Source organism: Phyllobates terribilis, unplaced genomic scaffold (assembly GCF_046119375.1).
Source record: "Phyllobates terribilis strain yellow unplaced genomic scaffold, ASM4611937v1 Scaffold_11__3_contigs__length_659146591, whole genome shotgun sequence".
Lineage (NCBI taxonomy): Eukaryota > Metazoa > Chordata > Amphibia > Anura > Dendrobatidae > Phyllobates > Phyllobates terribilis.
Genome location: NW_027362771.1, coordinates 226,175,141 through 226,199,090, shown reverse-complemented (window position 1 = coordinate 226,199,090; position 23,950 = coordinate 226,175,141).

Sequence of the window (23,950 nt, the reverse complement as noted above, 5' to 3'; positions counted from 1 at the left end):
GAGTAGACTGGTTCTACCATTGCCTGGTAATCTCTACCTCTCAGACCAATAGCTGCCCGGCACCAAATCATCATTTCACTTTTCGGGGGCATGGCAATAGGGAAAGGGTCACACATTCTCACGCTACCAATCTCACCACCGGAGAGTTCCACCTGTTGCCGTCGCATCAGTGCCCGGATCTCTTTTTGGAGCACTCGCTGCTGGCCGGAGCTGGCGTTCTTGGCAACCTGCTGTAAAATAAGAATCACCTCTGCAAGACAATTTTCAATCACATTAGTTCCTAGAGTTATCTTTGGGTGACTCTCGCGCTTGTCAATGTCTACAATGATCAGTACCTGTGCTGCCAGTTCGACTTTACCGATTTTAATGGTCATCTCTTTAAATCCGATCTGTGGCACGGGCTGACCATTGCTGGCGATGATACTCAAGTCGTCGTCTGGGTAGCGGGTTATATCCGAGTCATTCCAGTACTGCTTGAAGAGCACGTACGGGATGGTGGTGACCTGTGACCCGGTGTCAAGTAGGGCACTCATAGGAATGCCATCCAGTACCACAGGCAAGACTGGACGTCCTCCCACGTATTTGTCACGCCAGTTCGATGGGCCTGGTGATCTTATTCCTAGGGGTTGGCCCTCTACCCCAGGTTGTGCCAGTTTTAAAGGACAGTACCTTGCCATATGTCCGGGTTGATTGCAGCGGCGGCAGATGGGTTGTCAGTCCTCGTTGTACCGGTCGCTAGGTCTTCCTCTGGCCGGTGGGGTCCTCCTTGGTCAGCGCCACGGGATATCCTCCGGTCCGGATGCCAGCTGGATCTTCCCTGGAGTAGAAACCTGTAAAGACTGCACAGTTCGGGTTAGCGCGGCAACGCTTTTAGTTATCTCTTGGACCTGATGGTGCAGGTCTGTAGCCGGGTCATTGTTTAAAGCCTGCGCATCAGCTCCCACAGGCCCTGCCGACAAGGGCGCCGTCTCCTGGTGGTAAATGGTAGCAGGGCGTTTGTGGGTCACAGCGCCACCTGGTGCCGGTTCTCGGAGCACCCGGATGGCTCTGTCCTTGAACTGTGCAAAGTCCAGATGAGGGTCCTGTAAGGCCATGGCCCGCAACTGGGTTCGGTGGGCATTACAATGTAGACCCTCTATAAATTGTTCAGTCAACAGCTTGTCTTCGTTTCCCACGCCGTCAGGGTCGGCCTGCTTAATGACTCTCAGGGCCTCTTGTAGGTTTAGTGCATAGTCCCTTATATTCTCATGTGCTCGCTGCTTGCACCCGTAGAATCTAAGCTTGATCTCGGCTGAGGTACGGGTATCAAAGGTGTCCTTTAGCCGGGCTAGTATCTCTGCGACAGTCCTCCTCCTCCCAAGTGGCCAGGACTTTACCTCCCTTTGGGCTGCCCCTGTTAATTGAGCCACCAGGATGCTCACTTTTTGCTCTTCTGTGAGGGGGTACACCTGGAAGAGGCTATCCAGCCTTTCTCTGAAGTCATTTAGGGTATGTGACTCCCCTGAGTACTGGGGTAGCCAGGCTGCCCCCGGGATGTAGGGCATGGTGAAAGGCATGACCGCAGCAGCGGTGGCGCTGGCGGTGGCTGTGGCAGTGAAGCTCTCCTCCATATCCGACATCCTCCTCCCCCCTAGTGGACCGTGGCCTACCTTGCGATGATCCTCTTCCGTAGGCCGCGGCTCCGCAGTGGATCGTCAGGGTTGAGGACCTTCCGTCGCGCTCCTGTGACATCGGCGTCTGCTGGGCTCCTTCCAGGACCTTTCGCAACGTCCGGACGTGAGGCGGGGCTTCAGTTCTCGCGCGCTTTCGGAGTCCACGCCCCTCTTCTTCCCGCGCGGCGTCCTCAAGATGGCGTCCAATGGCGGGAAGACTCCACGGATGGCGGGAAGAAGGCAAAAGATGGCGTCGGATGGCGGGAAAACTCCACGGATGGCGGGAAGAAGGCAAAAGATGGCGTCGGATGGCGGGAATCTTCACCACAGGTAAGTTTAACAGTCTTTTTCAGGCACGCAGTACCCGGTGGTTGCGGGCACGAAATCCTGCCGACTACGCCAAAAGTTGACGCCCCCTGGGCCATGTTTGAGGACTACCCGGAGCCGGATCTGTTGGGGGTAGTAGTCCTCGTGGCGGTGACCCGGTCCGTGCCCAGGGTGTCAAACTCAGTGGCGGATTTTAGTATAAGTTGTTATATTGTTCGACTACGCCACCCGTTGAATGCGGTTACGAAACCGCCGCTGCAGGGCAGACCGCTGAGGCCGGTGGTACAGTTGTGCAGCGTGGGTAGTATAACCCCCAACGGGAGGGGTATGGCCTCAGGGCAGCGGACGTGGATGATGGGGATGGTAGAATTGCACGCAGGCACCAGGAACCACTCAGAGACGGTGCGGTGTAGTTCAGGGTCTTTACTGGTGACAAAGATAGACCCTCCCGGGAGTACTGGCTAGCGGTCGGGGTCTGGTCAGTCCGTGAGCAGACAGGATCTCCCCTGGCCAGGCGGAGTTGTAGGCCTCCCCAACTAACTGTACTCTTCTTGGCTACCTTGCTAGAAGCGGGTAAAAGTAGCCCACGTCCCTGAGTGTACCGTGTGGTGCTCACCCGTATGGCCGGTGACTCGGGGCCTTCTGGTAGCCTCCGCTCCACGACGGCGGTGCTGGTCCCTTGCGTGTGACCGTGCCTTCGGGTTTCTTGGCCAGAGGACCTGAAATCCCCTGCCGGTCGGTTTCTGCTGCTGGGTATGGAACAGTCCCCACAGCCTCGGACTCCGTGTCCGGTGAGATCTCTCCAGTCCGGACGAGCTCTACAGCTTCCAGTCCCGGACTCCTTTTATCACTGCTCCCACAGAGCTCCTGTTCTTATTTTCCCTGTAACTGATCCACACCAGACCAGACTGTGTCTCTGTCTCTGTCTGTGTTCTCTTCTAACCCCACCTCAGCCCCAGTTTATATAGGGGAAGTTCTTCCCCTCCCAGGACTGGGCAGGAGGTGTGGCATGCTTAGGATTCCTGACCAGGAGACCTCCCACCTGCTCACAGACGTAATATTGCTATTACTGTGGTAACCAGACCCCTGGGGTTCCACACTTCCATCAGCCTAATTTTGGACACTATGATGACACTTTTGCTGCCATGTGATAGCGGACATGTGCGTAGCACTCTCTACCTTTTCCAACATGGCGCCAGTGACCTCATACATCTGATTCTCAGTCATGCATAGTGGGCTAACTAGGTAGCAGAGATTGGCGTTTTTTGATTATAGTTACTGGTTTATGTTTCCTTACGCTATAGGGTGAGTATATCTGATCTAATCCAATTAACGTTATTCACACCTGGTAATCAATTGTATAATTAAATACTTTTGCACTTTATATGCATATTTGCATCTCTTTCACTTATATACAATTATATGCATTTTCTCTTGCCTCTATTTGCACATGTTTTACTTTAATCTTTTAATTATACTTTATGTGTATTTTTGCTAATGATGAACAATCATGTTGTTAATCACTTTGCCTATGAGTATATGGCATATGCACTTTGCTATTGCTTGAAGAAGGTTCACGCATCTGAACCGAAACATCGCTACTATGAGCTAAATAAACCAGTCTTTTTTGCCACAATCTTTGGAGAGCTGCCTTCAATTTTTGCTGCTCGTCTAGATAGATAGATGAATAGATAGATGATTGATAGGTAGAGGGGGGGATAAGTCTTTAATACACTGCCGATTTTGAAAGTTTTCTCACCTACAAAGAATGAAGAGGTCTGTAATTTATATCGTAGGTACGTTTCAACTGTGAGAGACGGAATGTAAAAATAAAAATCAGAAAATCACATACAGTTGGAACCAGAAGTTTACATACACTATATAAATAGACACATGTGCATGTTTTTCTCAATATCTGACATGAAATCAGAATAAACCTTTCCCCTTTTAGGTCAATTAGGATTACTATCATTTTTAATATTTGCCATATGCCAGAATAATGAGAGAGAGAGAGAATGTTTTAAGGCATTTTTATTACTTACTGCACAGTCAAAAGTTTACATACATTTCATTAGTATTTGGTACCATTGCCCTTAAACTGAATGACTTGGGTCAAACGTTTGGGATATCCTTCCACAAGCTTCTCACAATAGTTGGTCGGAATTTGGGCCCATTCCTCCTGACAAAACTGGTGTAATTGATCCAGGTTTGTAGGTCGCCTTGCTCACACTTGCCTTTTCAGCTTTGCCCATAAATTTTCAATAGGATTGAGACAAGAGCTTTGTGATGGCCACTCCAAAAATTGACTTTGTTATCCTTAATCCACTTTGTTACCATTTTAATAGTATGCTTCAGGTCATTGTCCATTTGGAAGACCCATTTCCGCCCAAGCTTTAACTTCCTGGCTGATGTCTTGAGATGTTGCTTCAGTATTGCCGCATAATCTTCTTTTCTCATGATGCCATCTATTTTGTGAAGTGCACCAGTCCCTCCTGCAGCAAAACAACCCCACAACATGATGCTGCCACCCCCGTGTTTCACAGTTGGAATGGTGTTTTTAGGCTTTCAAGTTTCTCCCTTTTTCCTCCAAATGTAACGACGGTCATTATACTCAAAAAGTTAAACTTTAGTTTCATCAGACCACAGGACATGACTCCAAAAATTAGGGTCTTTGTTCCTGTGTGCATTTGCAAACATTAATCTGGCTTTTTTATGTTTCTTTTGGAGTAATGACTTCTTCCTGGCATAGTAGCCTTTCAGTCCATGTTGATACAGTACTCGTTTCACTGTGGATTTGACACAATCTTACCAGCTTCCGCCATTATCTTCACAAGGTCTTTTGCTTTTGTCCTTGGGTTCATATGCACATGTCGGACCAAAGCACGGTCATCTCTGGGACACAGAACCCGTCTCCTTCCTGAGCGGTATGATGGCTAGACATTCCCATCTTGTTTGTACTTGCGTATAATTGTTTGTACAGATGAACGAGGTACCTTCAGTTATCTTGAAATTGTACCCAAGGATGAGTGAGACTTGTGCAAGTCCACAATTCTCTTCCTGATATCTTGGCTGATTTCTTTAGACTTTCCCATGATGCTACACAAAGAAGCAGTATGTTTCAGGTGTGCATTAAAATAAATCCACAGGTGTGTCTCTAATTAACTCAGATGTTGCCAAAAAACCTATCAGAAGCTTCCAAACCCATGACATCATCATATGAGCAGTCCAGAATTATTTAAAGGCATAGTAATCTTAGTGTATGTAAACTTTTGACTTTGCAATAAGTAATAAAAATGCCTTAAAACATTCTCTCTCTCTCATTATTCTGGTATTTGGCAAATACAAAAATTATGGCAATCCTAATTGACCTAAAATGGAAATGGTTTATTCTGATTTCATGTCAGATATTGAGAAAAACATGCATATGGGTCTTTTTATATAGTGTATGTAAACTTCTGGTTTCGACTGTGGTATGATTTTTAAATAAATAAATTGCATTTTATTGCATGAAATAAGTATTTCATTACCTACCATTCAGCTAGAACTCTGTCTCTCACAGGCCTGTTAGCTTTTCTTTAAGAGGCACTCCTAATCTGCTCTCATTTCCTGTATTAATTGCACCTGTTTGAACTTGTTACCTGTATAAAAGATACCTGTCCACACACTCAATCAATCATACTCCAACCTCTCCACCATGGCCAAGAACAAAGAGCTGTCTAAGGACACCAGGGACAAAATTGTAGACTTACACAAGGCTGGGATGGGCTACAGGACAACAGGCAAGCAGCTTGTTGAGAAGGCAACAACTGTCGACGCAATTATTAGAAAATGGAAGAAACACAAGATGACTGTCAATCTTTCTCGATCTCGCTTCATGGGGTAAGGATGATTCTGAGAAAGGTCAGGAATCATCCCAGAACTACATGGGAGGACCTCGTCAATGACCTGAAGAGAGCTGGGACCACAGTCTCAAACATTACGGCTAGTAACAAACTACGCAGTCATGGATTAAAATCTTGCAGGGCACACAAGGTCCCCCTGGTCATGCCAGCACATGTAAAGGCCCGTTTGAAGTTCACCAGTGACCATCTGATGATGATCCAGAGGAGCTATGGGAGTTGGGCATGTGGTCAGATGAGACCAAAATAGAACTATTTAGTATCAACTCCAATCGCCATGTTTGGTGAAACAAAAACGATGAGTAAAACCCCAAAAACACCTTCCCAACCATGAAGCATGATGGGGGAAACATCATACTTTGGGGGTGCTTTTCTGAAAAAGTGAAAGGACAACTGCAACATATTGAAGGGAGGATGGATGGCATCATGTATCGCGAGATTTTGGCCAGCAACCTCCTTCTCTCAGTAAGAGCATTGAAAATGGGTCGTGGCTGGGTCTTTCAGCATGACAGTGACCCGAAACACATAGCCAGGGCAACTAAGGAGTGGCTCCTTAAGAAGTATTTCAAGGTCCTGGAGTGGCCTAACTAGTCTCCAGACCTGAACACAATAGAAAACCTTTGGAGAGAGCTGAAACTCAATGTTGCCCAGCGACAGCCCCGAAACCTGAAAGATCTGGAGAAGATCTGTATGGAGGAGTGGGCCAAAATCCCTGCTGCAGTGTGTGCAAACTTGGTCAAGAACTACAGGAAACGTCTGACCTCTGTAATTGCAAACAAAGGTTTCTGTACCAAATATTAATTTCTGTTTTTCTATTGTATCAAATACTTTTTTTCATACAATAAAATGCTAATTAATTATGTAAAAATCATACAATTTGATTTTCTGGATTTCTTTTTAGATTCTGTCTCTCACAGGTGAAGTGTACCTATGATAAAAATTACAGAAATCTCCATTCTTTGTAGATGGGAAAATGTGCAAAATCGGCAGTGTATCAAATACTTACCGTATTTTTCGGACTATAAGACGCACCAGACCATAAGACGCACCCCAAATTTTGGGGTGGAATATAGAAAAAAAATATATTTTTATTAGATGGGGTCCGTCTTATAGTCTTATTAGGTATAGTATCTTACCTGGGGGTCGGTGGAGCGAGGGTCACAGGAGGCAGGGTCCTTTAGGAATCCAGTGCTCCAGCAGTGGGGAGTCGCAGTGGAGCAGGATTGCAGGGCCCTCTGGTCCCTCCCTCAGGAACCTGGCAGCTGCAGCAGAAGAGATGGCTGGGGCCCGATGCCAGGCTGGGGCCTGGCTGGGGGCCGGGGCCTGGCTGAGGCCCGGTGCATGGCTGGGGGCCTGGCTGAGGCCCAGTGCATGGCTGGGGGCCTGGCTGAGGCCCAATGCATGGCTGGGGGCCTGGCTGAGGCCCAGTGCATGGCCGGGGGCCTGGCTGAGGCCCAGTGCATGGCTGGGAGCCTGGCTGAGGCCCAGTGCATGGCTGGTGGCCTGGCTAGGGCCCAGTGCATGGCTGGGGGCCGGGCCCTGGACTTGGCGGAGGGCCGGGGCCAGTGTTTGCCGATAGGGGCCTGCCTGAGGGCAAGGACCGGGGTCTGGCTGCGTGCCGCCGAGGCCTGCCTGGGGACCGGGACCGGTGGTGGTAGTGGTGGCGGCAGCGGCAACAGCAAAGGAGGAGGAGGTGAGGTGCTGCGGGTGACTGGCTGGGGGCCGTGAGTGTCTGGCTGGGGTTAGACTGCAGGTCGTGGCGGTGAGTGGCGCAGGTTTCCGGTGTGCACGGCCATCTTCCTGAAGCTGTGGTCTATAGGAAAATGGCCGCCCGAGCTACAAGTCAGCGCATGCGCCGGCTCGGGCGGCCATTTTCCTGTGGATCACAGCTTCAGGAAGTGACCGCGCACACCGGAAACCTGCGCCGCTCACCGCCCCGGCCCGCAGCCAGACACTGCTCGCATTCAGTCCAACCCGCGCTGACCTCCAGCCAGACACCCGCAGCCCCCAGCCAGACACCCGCAGCATCTCACCTCCTCCTCCTTTGCTGCCGCCACCTTAAAGCAGTGAGATCCCGCTCCACCACCACCGCAGGTGCGCAATGTTCGGACCATAAGACGCACCCCCCATTTTCCTCCCAAATTTGGGGGGAAAAAAGTGTGTCTTATGGTCCGAAAAATACGGTATTTTCCACTTTATAGATAGATAGATATCCAACAGATATATTATTTCACAACCCCACGACACATTATAAAATTGCACCCTTTAGTGCCTTTCACGTGGAGCTTATTGTTCAGCTTTCTATTAACCTAATAAATAAATAAATGAATGAAAAAAACGACGTGGGGACCCCCCTATTTTTTTTAACCATTAGTGAGGAGCGAGCATGCTCGTTACTCGAGATTTACGAGCATGCTCGGGTGTTTTCCGAGCATCTTCAGCGTGCTTGTGTGTTATGTTTCAGTCACTCCGTGCTCATGATTTGCGACTGTTTGACAGCTTTAATACATGTGAGGAATGCCTGTTTATTAGGCACTCCTGACATGTATTAAAGCTGTCAAACAGTCGCAAATCATGAGCACGGAGTGACCGAAAGGGTTAACGAGCATACTCGCTCATCACTAGTAACCATCAAAGGTAAAGGAGACAGCTGTGAGCTGATATTATCAGGCGGGGAAGTTCGATGGTTATTGAGCCCTTTCCAGCCTAAAAATACCAGACCACAGCCGCCCCAGAAGTTGAGCAGCATGAGATGCCCCCATTTAGGTGCTTCGCCTTGGCTGTTCCCATTGCTCCGGTGCTTTGGCAATCGAGGTAATGGTGCTTGGGGTTGATGTCAGCTGTGAAGTGTCCAATAACACAGCTGACATCAAGCCCTGGTTTTAGTAATGGAGAGGTGTCTGTTAGACAACCTCAATACTAACCCAGTAATAAAAAGAAAAGACAAACAAAAAATACTTTATTGAAATAAACACTCCCCGACACATTCTGTGTTTCACCACTTTATTAAAAAAGGAAAAAAAAGTCCTATTTATCTATCTATCTATCTATCTATCTATCTATCTATCTATCTATCTATCTATCTATCTATCTATCTATCTATCTATCCATGCACATGTTTAACACAAAAATCAGTCATTTCTTGAATGCATTCTATTCCGGTTCATGTCACATGGATGTCACATGGATGCCTTTGTCATTCGTGCTGCCGGAATACCATAGGTTTTAATAGGTACATGTGGATATATGTCTTCGGTACATGTGAATGCATATGTATGCATTTGTGGGCCTCTGCCATTATGCTGCCAGGTACAAACTTAGTTGTTAAAATGCATTTTTTCACATTAATGTTGTCATGAATGGAAGTGTAAGGTGTGAATTATTACCAATGGAAGGCACAGTCAACTTGAGGCTTGTAGGAGTAAGTACCTGCATATCAAAATGTATTGTAACTGAAGTTTCACTTTAAAGAGAGAAGACTGAAACCAGAAATAAGATAATTTAACATTTTAGATAACTGCCTTCCATATTGTAATAAAATATATTTTATATTGTCATACATTAGTTTTTATCGTTTTCATACATTAAAATATATCTTAATAGCGCCTTATTATACTAATAGTTAATAGTAGTAATAGTAATAATAGTTACTAATAGTAGTAGTAATAGTTTTTATTGGCCTACAGCGATTAACTTGATCACGTTTGTCATTAACATCATAATATTATTAACGGGGTTGTCTACTACTTTGACAATGATGGCCTATCTCTAGGAGAGTCATCAATGTAAGATCACTGGGTGTTCTAGCCCCACGTGCCCTACCCTGACACCCAGCGCTCCCATTAATCTGCAGTTACCAGCTTAGCCAATGGCAAACATAAAGGGTATATGGGGCTAGAACAGCAGAGCTTTTTACACTGTTTAAGGGCTACTGCAGGGTACTACAGCTCAGCTGTAGTTCATCTTATTAGGAGCTGATCTACAGTACTCGGAAAAGGACACTACACAGTGAATTGAGCTAGGGTGTTCCTGCTTTGTACACTGCGTGACTATACGGTAGCTGTCTCGGGAACATCAACCAGCTGATCGGTAAGTGTCACAGGTGTTAGACGTCCACCAATCTGACATTGATGACCTGTCATAAGGATAGCTCATCAATATCAGGATAGTGGAAAACCCCTTTTTGTATCATTTCATGCAATTGTTGTTTGTTGCCACCATTAATTGATGCATTAATGCTTTATAGCGTTAATAGATTATTTTAGGAGGAAATTGTTAAAGAAACGATTTTTATTTGTAGTTCTTGGCTCTTTTTATGAACATTTTAAGGGGACATATGGAACTGGATTTAGTACTTTTTATTTGTGTTGAGCGAGCACTAAAATGCTCGGGTGCTCGAATCTCGGTCCGAGCTCGCCGTGATACTCGGGTGCTCGACCCGAGCAACGAGCCCAATGTTAGTCTATGGGAGACCCGAGCATTTTTGCGGCGGCACCCCCGGCTGTCTTTTAAGAGCCTAACAAGTGCCCAAAACGATAGTGACAGTGCTCAAATGACATGGGGACAGCATGGGGATTGCCCCAGGAAGCATTTCTGACCCCCAGGTCACTGCTGTCAACAACGTGGTCAGAGGTATTAAGCAACTTTTAAATAAAACGTTCAAAAACGAAACTGAAACGGCTTTCCTGTGAAATATGTTAAGGAAGTTCCTTTCCAGGGTAAATACTTGTGTATAAGGTAAAATAAATAACCAAAAACAAAAAAATACTCCTCCACACCTTGGGCTATGTTCACAAGTAGCATTTTTTATGCGTTTTTACACTTTTGTATTGCTTTCAACTGTGACAAATGCATTCACCGGGAAATGTCATTTTAACATTTTACAACCTTATCTGGCCATGTGCTGTGTGACACATGCATATAGTGCTGAAAAGACATGGGAACAGCATGGGGAAGACCAGCCACCCACCCACCCCCAGGCTGCAATACCATACTGCTTGCTTGCACTTGAAATTGGGCCTTTTAGGCATGTGGAGGTGGAATCTGGCCACCACGTCATGGCAGCGTTGGCGGCCTGGTATCCATACTCAGTCCCCAGCCGCCCGGGGGCAGCCGGGTGTCCATAAACGGTCCCCAGCCGCCCATATTTCTCCTTGGAACATCCCCCTCACACACTTTTCTTAGCCCGGCCTGCTTTAGGGCAGCATTGGACGAGCCCACCAGAGAACCAGACTCCTCCGGTGGGCCCTGGCTTCTCCATCAGGGGAGTTGAGAGTGCCAAGGTGAGGACCATGATGATGATGATGCAAGTTAGCATCAGCTTTGTTTCCTTGGAATGCAAGCGTAAGTGTGCAGCCTGCCACCCACCCACCCCCAGGCTGCAATACCATACTGCTTGCTTGCTTGCACTTGAAATTGGGCATTTTAGGCATGTGGAGGCGGAATCTGGCCACCACTTCATGGCTGCGTTGGCGGCCTGGAATCCATACTCAATCCCCAGCCGCCCGGCGGCCGGGTGTCCACACTCGGTCCCCAGTCACCAGGGGGCGGCCGGGTGTCCATACTCGGTCCCCAGCCACCCCGCGGCCGGGTGTCCACACACGGTCCCCAGCCACCTGGGGGCAGCCGGGTGTCCATAAACGGTCCCCAGCCGCCCCTATTTCTCCTTGGAACATCCCCCCACACACTTTTCTTAGCCCGGCCTGCTTTAGGGCAGCATTGGACGAGCCCACCCGAGAACCAGACTCCTCCAGTGGGCCCTGGCTTTTCCATCAGGGGAGTTGAGAGTGCCAAGGTGAGGACCATGATGATGATGATACAAGTTAGCATCTGCTTTGTTTTCTTTTAATGCAAGCGTAAGTGTGCAGCCTCCCACCCACCCACCCCGAGGCTGCAATGCCATACTGCTAGCTTGCACTTGAAATGGGGCCTTTTAGTTTGGAGGAGGCCGAAGCTGGCCACTACCTCATGGCTGCTTCGGCAGCGAGGTATCCATACTCAGTCCCCAGCCGTCCCTATTTGTCCCAGTGTGCCTTATACATAAGATTAAGTGCGGATACCAAAACATTACCTGTGCCCTCCCCAGTGCATTTAGTGGGAAGGACAGCCTATTCCGCTGTAGTGTGTGCATGTCAAACCCCTGTTCATGGTACATGCGAAGATGCCTCCCACCCTGCACCTGTCGTTGCAGACTTGCAACTATCCCCATTCAAGTCCTTGTCCCAGGGCAGTGTTCAATTGTACCTCTCCCATTCCTTGCAATGCAAGCGCAAGTATGCAGCTTGCCACCCACCCACCCACCCCCAGGCTGCAATACCATACTGCTTGCTTGCTTGCACTTGAAATTGGGCCTTTTAGGCATGTGGTGGCAGAATCTGGCCACCACGTCATGGCTGCGTTGGCGGCCTGGAATCCATACTCAGTCCCCAGCCGCCCGGCGGCCGGGTGTCCATACTCGGTCCCCAGCCGCCCCGCGGCCGGGTGTCCACACACGGTCTCCAGCCGCCTGGGGGCAGCCGGGTGTCCATAAAAGGTCCCCAGCCGACCCTATTTCTCCTTGGAACATCCCTCCACACACTTTTCTTAGCCCGGCCTGCTTTAGGGCAGCATTGGACGAGCCCACCAGAGAACCAGACTCCTCCGGTGGCCCCTGGCTTCTCCATCAGGGGAGCTGAGAGTGCCAAGGTGAGGAGCATGATGATGATGATAGAAGTTAGCATCTGTTTTGTTTTCTTGGAATGCAAGCGCATGTATGTAGTAGCGACTAGGCCTGAGGTGGTCAGCATTTTGGCGCATATCCTACCTCCTCCGAGGATTGCTGGATGTTTTCCTGCTACTATCCCAGTTCTATGACTCCCGTTAAAACAAAGCTTCAGGTGATAAATGATGGATGAGGCAGTGGCAAAGGAGAAAGAGCAGGAAGAACAGGGACCATTCACATCAATATCAGGCCAGTCAACCACATATGTCTTGTAGAATATGTTTCTGTAACAAAAGGAGCGGTTCGGCTACACAGTTATAGGGAATACAGTGAGTGCAATGCCTACCAAAAATTTTGAGGCACTCCAATGCCCCTTGGAAATGACATGGAGGTCAGAGGGCCTTAACTAAACCGTTTTTTCCATTTATAGCAACTGGGTCTCCTGTACACTGTTGGCCTAAGCAGTGAATGGAAGGCTTTCCAAAAATTAAGAGGAACTGCAATGCCCCTTGAAACAGATGTGGATTACAGCGTACTAAAAACCTTCTACCCATTATTGGGGAGTGGGTCTCCCTTAGTTTTCGCCTTTGTATTGAAAAGCAAAAGCTGACTAAAATTAAGAGGAAATGCAATGCCCGTTGGAAGAGTCGTGGAGGTTAGAGGTAATTAAAAACAACATTTCAATGCCCCTTGGAAGAGCTGTGGAGTTCAGAGTGGCTTAAGAAGACGCTTTTAATGCCCCTTTGAAGAGACGTGAAGGTCACAGTAGCTTAACAAGACGGTTTTAATGCCCCTAGGAAAAGTGGTGGAGGTCGCAGTAGCTTAACAAGACGGTTTTAATGCCCCTTACAAGAGCCATACAGTAGCGCATCTTAAAAACATTATTCCCATTATTGGGGAGTGTGTCTCCCATAGTCTTTGCTTATGCCTTCCAAGCAAAAGCTGCCAAAAATTAGGACAGAGGAACTTGCAATGCCCCTTACAAGAGCCATGCAGTACAGCATATTACAAACATTATTCCCATTATTGGGGAGTTGGTCTCCCATAGACTTTGCTCATGCCTTCCAAGCAAAAGCTGCCAAAAATTAGGATGGAGGAACTTGCAATGCCCCTTACAAGAGCCATGCAGTACAGCATATTACAAACATTATTTCCATTATTGGGGAGTGTGTCTCCCATAGTCTTTGCTTATGCATTCCAAGCAAAAGCTGCCAAAAATTAGGACGGAGGAACTTGCAATGCCCCTTACAAGAGCCATGCAGTACAGCATATTACAAACATTATTCCCATTATTGGGGAGTGTGTCTCCCATAGTCTTTGCTTATGCCTTCCAAGCAAAAGCTGCCAAAAATTAGGACGGAGGAACTTGCAATGCCCCTTACAAAAGCCATGCAGTACAGCATATTACAAACATTATTCCCATTATTGGGGAGTGTGTCTCCCATAGTATTTGCTTATGTCTTCCAAGCAAAAGCTGCCAAAAATTAGGACGGAGGAACTTGCAATGCCCCTTACAAGAGCCATGCAGTACAGCATATTACAAACATTATTCCCATTATTGGGGAGTGTGTCTCCCATAGTCTTTGCTTATGCCTTCCAAGCAAAAGCTACCAAAAATTAGGAGGAAATGCAATGCCCGTTCAAAGAGTCGTGGAGGTTAGAGTTAATTAAAAACAACATTTCAATGTCCCTTGGAAGAGCTGTGGAGTTCAGAGTGGTTTAACAAGACGCTTTTAATGCCCCTCGGAACAGACGTGGAGGTCCCAGTAGCTTAACAAGATGGTTTTAATGCCACTCGGAAAAGTGGTGGAGGTCCCAGTAGCTTAATAAGACGCTTTTAATGCCCCTCCGAAAAGTGGTGGAGGTCACAGTAGCTTAACAAGATGCTTTTAATGCCCCTCAGAAGAGACGTGGAGGTCCCAGTAGCTTAACAAGACGGTTTTAATGCCCCTCGGAAAAGTGGTGGAGGTCCCAGTAGCTTAACAAGACGCTTTTCATGCCCCTCGGAAAAGTGGTGGAGGTCGCAGTAGCTTAACAAGATGCTTTTAATGCCCCTTACAAGAGCCATACAGTACAGCATCTTAAAAATATTATTCCGATTATTGGGGAGTTGGTCTCCCACAATCTTTGCTTATGCCTTCCAAGCAAAAGCTGACAAAAATAAGGACGGAGGAACTTTTAATAATGGCAATACGGACCACGGTCACCCTTGTGGTATAGTGGTGGGGGAGGCTGAGGATAAGGAGAAGAACATAAAACAGCCGAAATGAGGAAGCATATACCCATGTGTGGGTGTGAAGTGGTGCATGTGAATACACCACCTGAAATAACACAGTGGATTTGACTTTATGTTACTCTGCTGTCATTTGGTGGTGATGAGAAGTCTGGCCCAATCCAGCCCTTGTTCATTTTGATAAGGGTCAGCTTGCCAGCATTTTCAGTTGACAGGCGAGTGCGCTTATCAGTTATAATTCCCCCAGCGGCACTAAAAACACGCTCCGATAACACGCTAGCGGCAGGGCAGGCCAGGACCTCCAAGGCGTACAGAGCGAGTTCATTCCAAGTGTCCAGCTTGGCTACCCAATAATTAAAAGGCACAGAGGAATCACGGAGGACGCTGGTACGGTCGGCAAGGTACTCCCTCACCATCTTTTGAAACTTTCCACTCCTTGTGAGAGTACTCCGCGCCTCAGGGCCTGTAAGCTGGGCGGGTCTCAGAAAACTGTCCCAGAACATTGACAGTGTTCCCCTGCCTCTGCTGGATTGGAGTTGCCTCTCTCTCGCTTGTACGCCTTGGTTGGTCAACGAACTGTGACCTCTGCCGCTAGCGTGTTCAGATGGGTATTTTTTTAACAGTTCTGCAGCAAGGGCCTTCTGGTACTGCCACATTTTTGTAGAAATCTCCACCTCAGGAATAAGAGAGTGAAAGTTCTCCTTGTAGCGGGGGTCTAAAAGTGTCACCAACCAGTAATGACTGTCACCCAACATTTTGACAATGTGAGGGTCACGGTTAAGGCAGCATAACATAAAGTCAGCCATGCGTGCCAGACTGGTAACGGGCAAGACTTCCGTGTCCTCACTGAGATGATGACTGACCATGCTCTCCTCCTCCTCCCCCCTATCCTCAGGCCACCCACGATGAACCGATGCTATGACAGTTGTACAGGTACTACCTTCTACAGCGCATGACACAAGCTCCTGTTCTTCCTCCTCCTCCTCTCCCTCATTGTCCCCCAATGCATGTTGGGATGAGATGAGGCTGGGCTGTGTGTAATCGTTACGGCTTCTTGATCCATCTCATCATACTCTGGCTGCAATGCCTCCTCTTTAATTCTCTGCAGAGAGCGTTGCAAAAGACAGACAAGTGGAATGCTGACGCTAATGATGGCGTCATCGCCACTCACCATCTTGGTGGACTCCTCAAAGTTTGTCAAGATGGTACATATGTCAGACATCCAGGTCCACTCCTGAGGTCTTATGTGTGGAGTCTGACCTGAATATCGATGGCCTTGTTGCAGCTGGTAGTCCACAACTGCTCTCTTCTGCTCACAAATCCTTTGCAACATGTGGAGGGTAGAGTTCCAATGTGTGGGGACATCACACACCAGTCGGTGTGCCGGAAGGTACAAACGCTGCTGCAACACAGCAAGGGCGGCGGAAGCTGTAGCCGACTTGCGAAAATGAGCTGACAGGCGGCGTACTTTGACAAGCAGATCTGGCAACTCGGAGTACGATTTAAGAAACCGCTGAACCACGAGGTTAAGCACATGAGCCAGGCATGGTACGTGTGTGATCTCGCCTCGCCTCAGAGCCGCAACCAGGTTACGGCCATTGTGACACACGACCATGCCTGGATGTTGGTTCAGCGGTCTCAGCCACAGATCTGCCTGCTCTTCCACAGCTGTCCACAACTCACAAGCAGTGTGAGGTTTCTCACCTAAGCTTATGAGTTTCAGCACAACCTCTTGCCGCTTGGCGGACGCAGTACTGCAGTGCTTCCAGCTTGTAACTGATGTGGTGATATCTGAGATGGAGGCTGAACATGAGAAGGAGGAGGAGGATGATGCGCAGGAGCTGTACACTGTGGGGGCAACTCTGACTGACATAGGGCCCACAATCCTCGGTGTGGGAAGGATGTGTTCCGTCCCAAGGTCCGACTGGGTCCCGGCTTCCACTATGTTTACCCAGTGTGCCGTCAGGGAAATGTACCGTCCCTGGCCACAAGCACTTGTCCACGTGTCCGTTGTCAGGTGGACTCTCCCAGTAACTGCGTTGTTGAGGGCACGGCAGATGTTTTGGGACACGTGCTTGTGTAGTGCGAGGATGGCACACCGGGCAAAATAGTGTCGGCTTGGGACCGAGTACAGAGGGACGGCCACCGCCATAAGGTTGCAGAAGGATTCCGTCTCCATCAGCCTAAAAGGCAGAATTTCCAACGCAAGCAGTCGTGAAATGTGCGAATTTAGGACTGTGGCCTGTGGGGCGTTAGCTGCGAATTTCCGCTTTCGTTCAAAGGTCTGGGATATGGACAATTGAGCGCTGCGGTGGGACGTGGACGTGGACATTGATGCTGTTTCTTGAGAAACTGCCATAACAAGTGAAGACTGAGAGGAAGGGGCATCTTTGCATGCAGTATGGACAGGGGATTGCCTTGCACACACAACAGGGGGTTCTATTGCACGCACAACAGCGGTGACACCCGCTGACACTGGTCGTGGACCCTGGGGTTCGCCCCACAAAGTCAGGTGCTTTGCTGCCATGTGCCTGATCATGCTGGTGGTGGTCAGGCTGGTAGTTTTGTCACCCCTGCTGATGCTGGCATGGCAGGTGGTACAAATGGCCTTTTTGGGGTTATCAGCAGAGTCTTTAAAAAAATTCCAGACTCTGGAAAACCTACAGGTTGTACTGGCAACGTGTTGGTGTTACGGGGAACTGTTGCCCACCTTCTGTGTGCAGCCACCACACTGCTTCTTCCTGCCTGTTGGGGTACTCTGCCTCCCTCACCCTGTGTGCTGCTGGCCTCGCTCTGCATGTCCTCCTGCCACGTTGGGTCAGTTACTAGATCATCCACCACCTCGTCTTCCACTTCCGCACCCTGGTCCTCCTCCTGACTTCCTTCCAATTGTGTCTCGTCATCGTCCACCTCTTGTGACAAATTGCCAGCGTCGACTTCCTGTGGCCGTGGCTGTTCAAATATTTGGGCATCTCTACATGAGATCTCCTCTTCCACCACTTCAAGCGGAGCAGGCGAGGGGCACAAATCTGGAAATGGACCAGTGAACAGCTCTTCAGAGTGTCCAAGTGTGGGATCAGTTGCGGTCTGACGACACTCGGCATGGCGGTCGAGACTCACGGCTACTAAGAGTTGACCGTGTGGAAGACAGACCGGAGGTGGTGGTGCCCAGGTAACTGGAAGTATTATCTGCTATCCAATTAATAGCCTGTTCACACTGATCAGTTCGCAATACTGGTGTTGTTCTGTGCTTCCCTAGTAATTCGGTCAAGAAGTGGGAGTGAGAAGATGTGGCTGTTGGTTGTGGTACATTTTCACCTTGGCCACGGCCCCGTCCTCTGCACGCACCATCACCAGTACATCCAGTTCCACATCCCTTGCCACGCGCCTTGCTCATTGTAATGGAAGTAAAATAGCTTACACTCGCACTATCAATGGAAAAAGGGTAATAAAAAGTAGATTAGAACTATGGAAGAGGAAAACCACAGTTCTATTTCTCTGGCCTACACCCGACTCTTTTTAACAATCTGAACAATCAGGGAGAAACTATTACTGTTTTTCTTTACGGAAAATATACCAAAAGCTGAATAATAGAGATTTTTTACCGTGGAATGGCAAAACCACAGTTATTGTTTACTGGGGTATACCAGAAAATTTTAAATAGATATATTTGCGGCTGAACAGTGAGCGACACACTCAAACTGTTTTTTTTTTAGGTAAAAATGGCCCAAAAGTGGATAATACAGAGATTTGACCCGTGGAACAGCAAAACCACACTTGTATTTCTCGGGCCTACACCAGACTATTTTCAACAGATATATTTGTGTCTGAACAATCAGGAGACTCTACTGTTTTTATTTACAGCAAAAAATGCAAAAAAGCAGGATAATACAGAGATTTGACCCGTGGAACTGCAAAACCACACTTGTATTTCTCGGGCCTACACCAGACTATTTTCAACAGATATATTTGTGTCTGAACAATCAGGAGACCCTACTGTTTTTCTTTACAGCAAAAAATGCAAAAAAGCAGGATAATACAGAGATTTGACCCGTGGAACTGCAAAACCACACTTGTATTTCTCGGGCCTACACCAGACTACTTTCAACAGATATATTTGTGTCTGAACAATCAGGAGACACTACTACTGTTTCTCTTTACGGCAAAATATGCCAAAAGCAGGATAATAGAGATTTTTTACCGTGGAACAACAAAACCACAGTTATAATTTACTGGTGTATACCAGACTATTTTCAACAGATATATTTGTGTCTGAACAATCAGGAAACACTACTATTGTTTTTCTTTACGGCAAAAAATGCCAAAAGCAGGATAATAGAGATTTTTTACCGTGGAACAGCAAAACCACAGTTATAATTTACTGGTGTATACCAGACTATTTTCAACAGATATATTTGTGTCTGAACAATCAGGAGACACTACTACTGTTTTTCTTTACGGCAAAAAATGCAAAAAAGCAGGATAATACAGAGATTTGACCCGTGGAACTGCAAAACCACACTTGTATTTCTCGGGCCTACACCAGACTATTTTCAACAGATATATTTGTGTCTGAACAATCAGGAGACACTACTGTTTTTCTTTACAGCAAAAAATGCAAAAAAGCAGGATAATACCGAGATTTGAGCTGTGGAACTGCAAAACCACACTTGTATTTCTCGGGCCTGCACCAGACTATTTTCAACAGATATATTTGTGTCTGAACAATCAGGAGACACTATTATTATTTTTTTACGGCAAAAAATGCCAAAAGCAGGATAATAGAGATTTTTTACCGTGGAACAGCAAAAACACAGTAATAATTTACTGGTGTATACCAGACTTTTTTAAATATATATATTTGCGGCTGACCAGTGAGCGACACACTCAAACAGTTTTTTTAAGATACAAATGGCCCAAAACTGGATAATACAGAGGTTTGAACCGTGGAACTGCAAAACCACACTTCTATTTCTCAAGCCTACACCAGACTATTTTCAACAGATATATTTGTGTCTGAAAAATCAGAGACACACTTTTTTTTTTGGGGGGGGGGGGGGGGCACCAAAAGGTTAATAAGACGGGTATAAGAGGATTTAGATGAAAAAAAAAGGATTTTTCCTGGCCCCTGAGACCTGGAGCTAAGTCCAGCAATGTCAGCAACAGGAGCACACAGGACTGTAATGCAGCGTTTGCTGGTATAACCACTGCGTCTCCTATACAGCCTGCCTGCCTGATATCTGGGATAGATATTAGTCCTGAGAAGGACTGTTTGTTTGATCTGGCAGCCTTTACAGACCCTACACTAACTATTTCGCAGGATATATCTCTCCCTAAATCAGCAGCGCTGTCCCTACACTGTCTGATCCGGAGCGACTGTGTCCAAGATGGCGGCGCCCGGTTTTAAATACTCAAGGTGACGCTGAGCGGCCAGCCAATCACTGTAATGCCCACAAACAACATGGCTGCGGCATTACAGTGACTGGCTGGCAATCCCTGCATGTTCATTGGCTCTGTAAAGAGCGCCAAACATGCAGGGCGGAGACCCGAGCTCCCACCCGAGTAACCCGGAAATGCTCGGTGCTCGCCGAACATCCCGAGTAGCGTGATGCTCGGGCGAGTACCGAGCAGTGTCGAGCATGCTCGCTCAACACTACTACTTTTTACTACTTTTTATCCATGAACAAAGAGAATTAACTTCACTGGAAGATGCTGAACTGTTTAATTGTAATTGTGTGGGATTGTTACTGTGTTCTCCTTAGGCTTATAAAATAATGTATTCATTCTTACTTTACAAACCTGTAAAATGCCATTTCAAAATATGGTTTATGAAAAAGAAAATTAGGCTATGTTTCCATTCTGTCAGCCTCATTTTATGAGCTTTAGTCTGCCAGGAAGACATATTAAGCGCCAGTTAGATGTGGCTCTAGGCAATTTTAATTGAATACAGGACAAATATAAAAACTGCATGAATTCACTAAATTGAAGCAAAGAATTTAAGTATAATTCTCCACTTTCCAGTAAAAAATTGCTAATAACATTGATTCCACTAGACCAGAAGTTCTCATACTTTTCCCTATCAGTCCTCACTTGCCTCACTTTTAATAAAGCCCAGCCAAATGATCATCTCTCCGTATAGATCACATAAGTTTAAATAATGCAGGGCAACAGGACAGTGGCATATCACAGTATACACCACATTATAGTGACAATGACAAGTTATTCAGAGAGGCATAGCCTCTCCAGAATGTAGGAGTGTAACTGTGTAATAGAGTTTAAGATCAGCTCTTCTACCTCAAAAGGTTGTAACTAGTGATGAGCGAGCACTAAAATGCTAGGGTACTCGTTGCTCGAGTCAAGCAAATTAGAAAGCTCGAGTGGTCGACCCGAGCAACGAGCCCAATGTAAGTCTATGGGAAATTCAAGCATTTTTCTGGCAGCCCCCCCCCCACCCCCCAGCAGTCTGCAGAGCGCCTAAAAATTGCCCAAATCGATGGGAACAGTCCTGAAATGACATGGGAACACCATGGGGAAGACCCCTGGAAGCATCTCTGACTCCCAGGTCACTGCTGTGAACAATGTTGTCAGAGTATTATGCCACTTTTACGGACACACAATAAAACATACAAAAACGAAACCAAAATTGATTTTCCTGGGAAATATGTTAAGGAACATCCTTTCCAGGGTAATGACTTGTATATAAGGCAAAATAAATAGCCAAAAACAAAAATATTCCTCCACATCTTGGGCTATGTTCACACGTAGCGTTTTTGATGCGTTTTTGCGCTTTTGCATTGCTTTGAACCAAGACAAATGCATTCACCAGGAAATGTCATTTTAACATTTTACAACCTTATCTGGCCATGTGGTGTGTGACACATCATCAGACACATGCATACAGTGCTGAAAAGACATGGGGACAGCATGGGGAAGACCTCTGGAAGCATCTCTGACTCCCAGGTCACTGCATAAAAGTGTACCCATCATAAGTGATCCTTGGCGCATGCGAAGATGCCTCCCGTCATGCACCTGGCGTTGCAGACTTGAAACAATCACCGTCCACATCCTTGTCCCAGTGCAGCGTTTAGTTGTACCTACCCCATTCCTTGGAATGCAAGGGCAAGTATGCAGCCTGCCACCCACCAACCCACAGGCTGCAATACTATACTGCCAAATTTTTGACAGCTGCTTGCGCTTGAAATGTGGCCTTTTAGGTTCGTGGAGGTGGAAGCTGTCCACAATCTTATGGCGGCGGCGACCGGGTATTCATACTTGGTCCCCAGCCGCCACTAGTTGTCCCGATGTCGTCTCTGCCTTCCACAAGCATTGGTCCCACAACATTACCCATGCCCTCCCCAGTGCACTTACTGGGAAGGATCACCTAACCACAAACACGTGGACAGGTGAATGTGGCCAGGGCTGGTATGGAGCCAGTCCACAGCCTTTTTTGCTGAGTTGTATTTCACCACAGCCATATTTTTTAGCTTGGTGAAAGGACTTGGGAAACCATATCTACCCAGCTGTCATTTCTCCCAGGAAGTCCTCTAAAGTTGCTTTCACTTGAAATGTGGCCTTTAAGGCTCATGGAGGCGGAAGCTTTTCATAACCTCATGCCGGCGGCGGCCGGGTGTCCATACTCGGTCCCCAGCCGCCACTGTTTCTCCTGGTGTCGTCTCCGCCTTCCACAAGCACGGGTCCCACAACATTACCTGTGCCCTCCCCAGTGCACTTACTGGGAAGGACCGCCTAACCACAAACACGTGGACAGGTGAATGTGGACAGGGATGGGGCGGAGCCAGTCCACAGCTTTTTTTGCTGAGTTGTATTTCACCACAGCCATCTTCTTTAGCTTGGTGAAAGGACTTGGAAACCATATCTACCCAGCTGTCATTTCTCCCAGGCAGTCCTCTAAAGCTGCTTTCACTTGAAATGTGGCCTTTAAGGCTCGTGGAGGCGGAAGCTTTTCATAACCTCATGCCGGCGGCGGCTTGGTGTCCATACTCGGTCCCCAGCCGCCACTGTTTTTCCCGGTGCCGTCTCTGCCTTCCACAAGCACGGGTCCCACAACATTACCCGTGCCCTCCCCAGTGCACTTACTGGGAAGGACCGCCTAACCACAAAAACGTGGACAGGTGAATGTGGCCAGGGACGGTACGGAGCCAGTCCACAGCTTTTTTTGCTGAGTTGTATTTCACCACAGCCATCTTCTTTAGCTTGGTGAAAGGACTTGGAAACCATATCTACCCAGCTGTCATTTCTCCCAGGAAGTCCTCTAAAGCTGCTTTCACTTGAAATGTGGCCTTTAAGGCTCGTGGAGGCGGAAGCTTTTCATAACCTCATGCCAGCGGCGGCCGGGTGTTCATACTTGGTCCCCAGCTGCCACTATTTTTTCCGGTGTCGTCTCTGCCTTCCACAAGCACGGGTCCCACAACATTACCCGTGCCCTCCCTAGTGCACTTACTGGGAAGGACCGCCTAACCACAAAAACGTGGACAGGTGAATGTGGCCAGGGACGGTACAGAGCCAGTCCACAGCTTTTTTTGCTAAGTTGTATTTCACCACAGCCATATTCTTTAGCTTGGTGAAAGGACTTGGGAAACCATATCTACCCAGCTGTCATTTCTCCCAGGAAGTCCTCTAAAGCTGCTTTTACGTGAAATGTGGCCTTATAGGCTCATGGAGGCAGAAGCTTTTGATAACCTCATGCCGGCAGCGGCGGCCGGGTGTCCATACTCGGTCCCCAGCCGCCACTGTTTTTCCCGGTGTCGTCTCCGCCTTCCACAAGCACGGGTCCCACAACATTAGCCGTGCCCTCCCCAGTGTACTTACTGGGAAGGACCGTCTAACCACAAACACGTGGACGGGTGAATGTGGCCAGGGACAGTATGGAGCCAGTCCACAGCTTTTTCTGCTGAGTTGTATTTCACCACAGTCATCTTCTTTAGCTTGGTGAAAGGACTTGGAAAACCATATCTACCCAGCTGTCATTTCTCCCAGGAAGTCCTCTAAAGCTGCTTTCACTTGAAATGTGGCCTTTTAGGCTCGTGGAGGCGGAAGCTTTTCATAACCTCATGCCGGCGGCGGCCGGGTGTCCATACTCGGTCCCCAGCCGCCACTGTTTTTCCCGGTGTTATCTCTG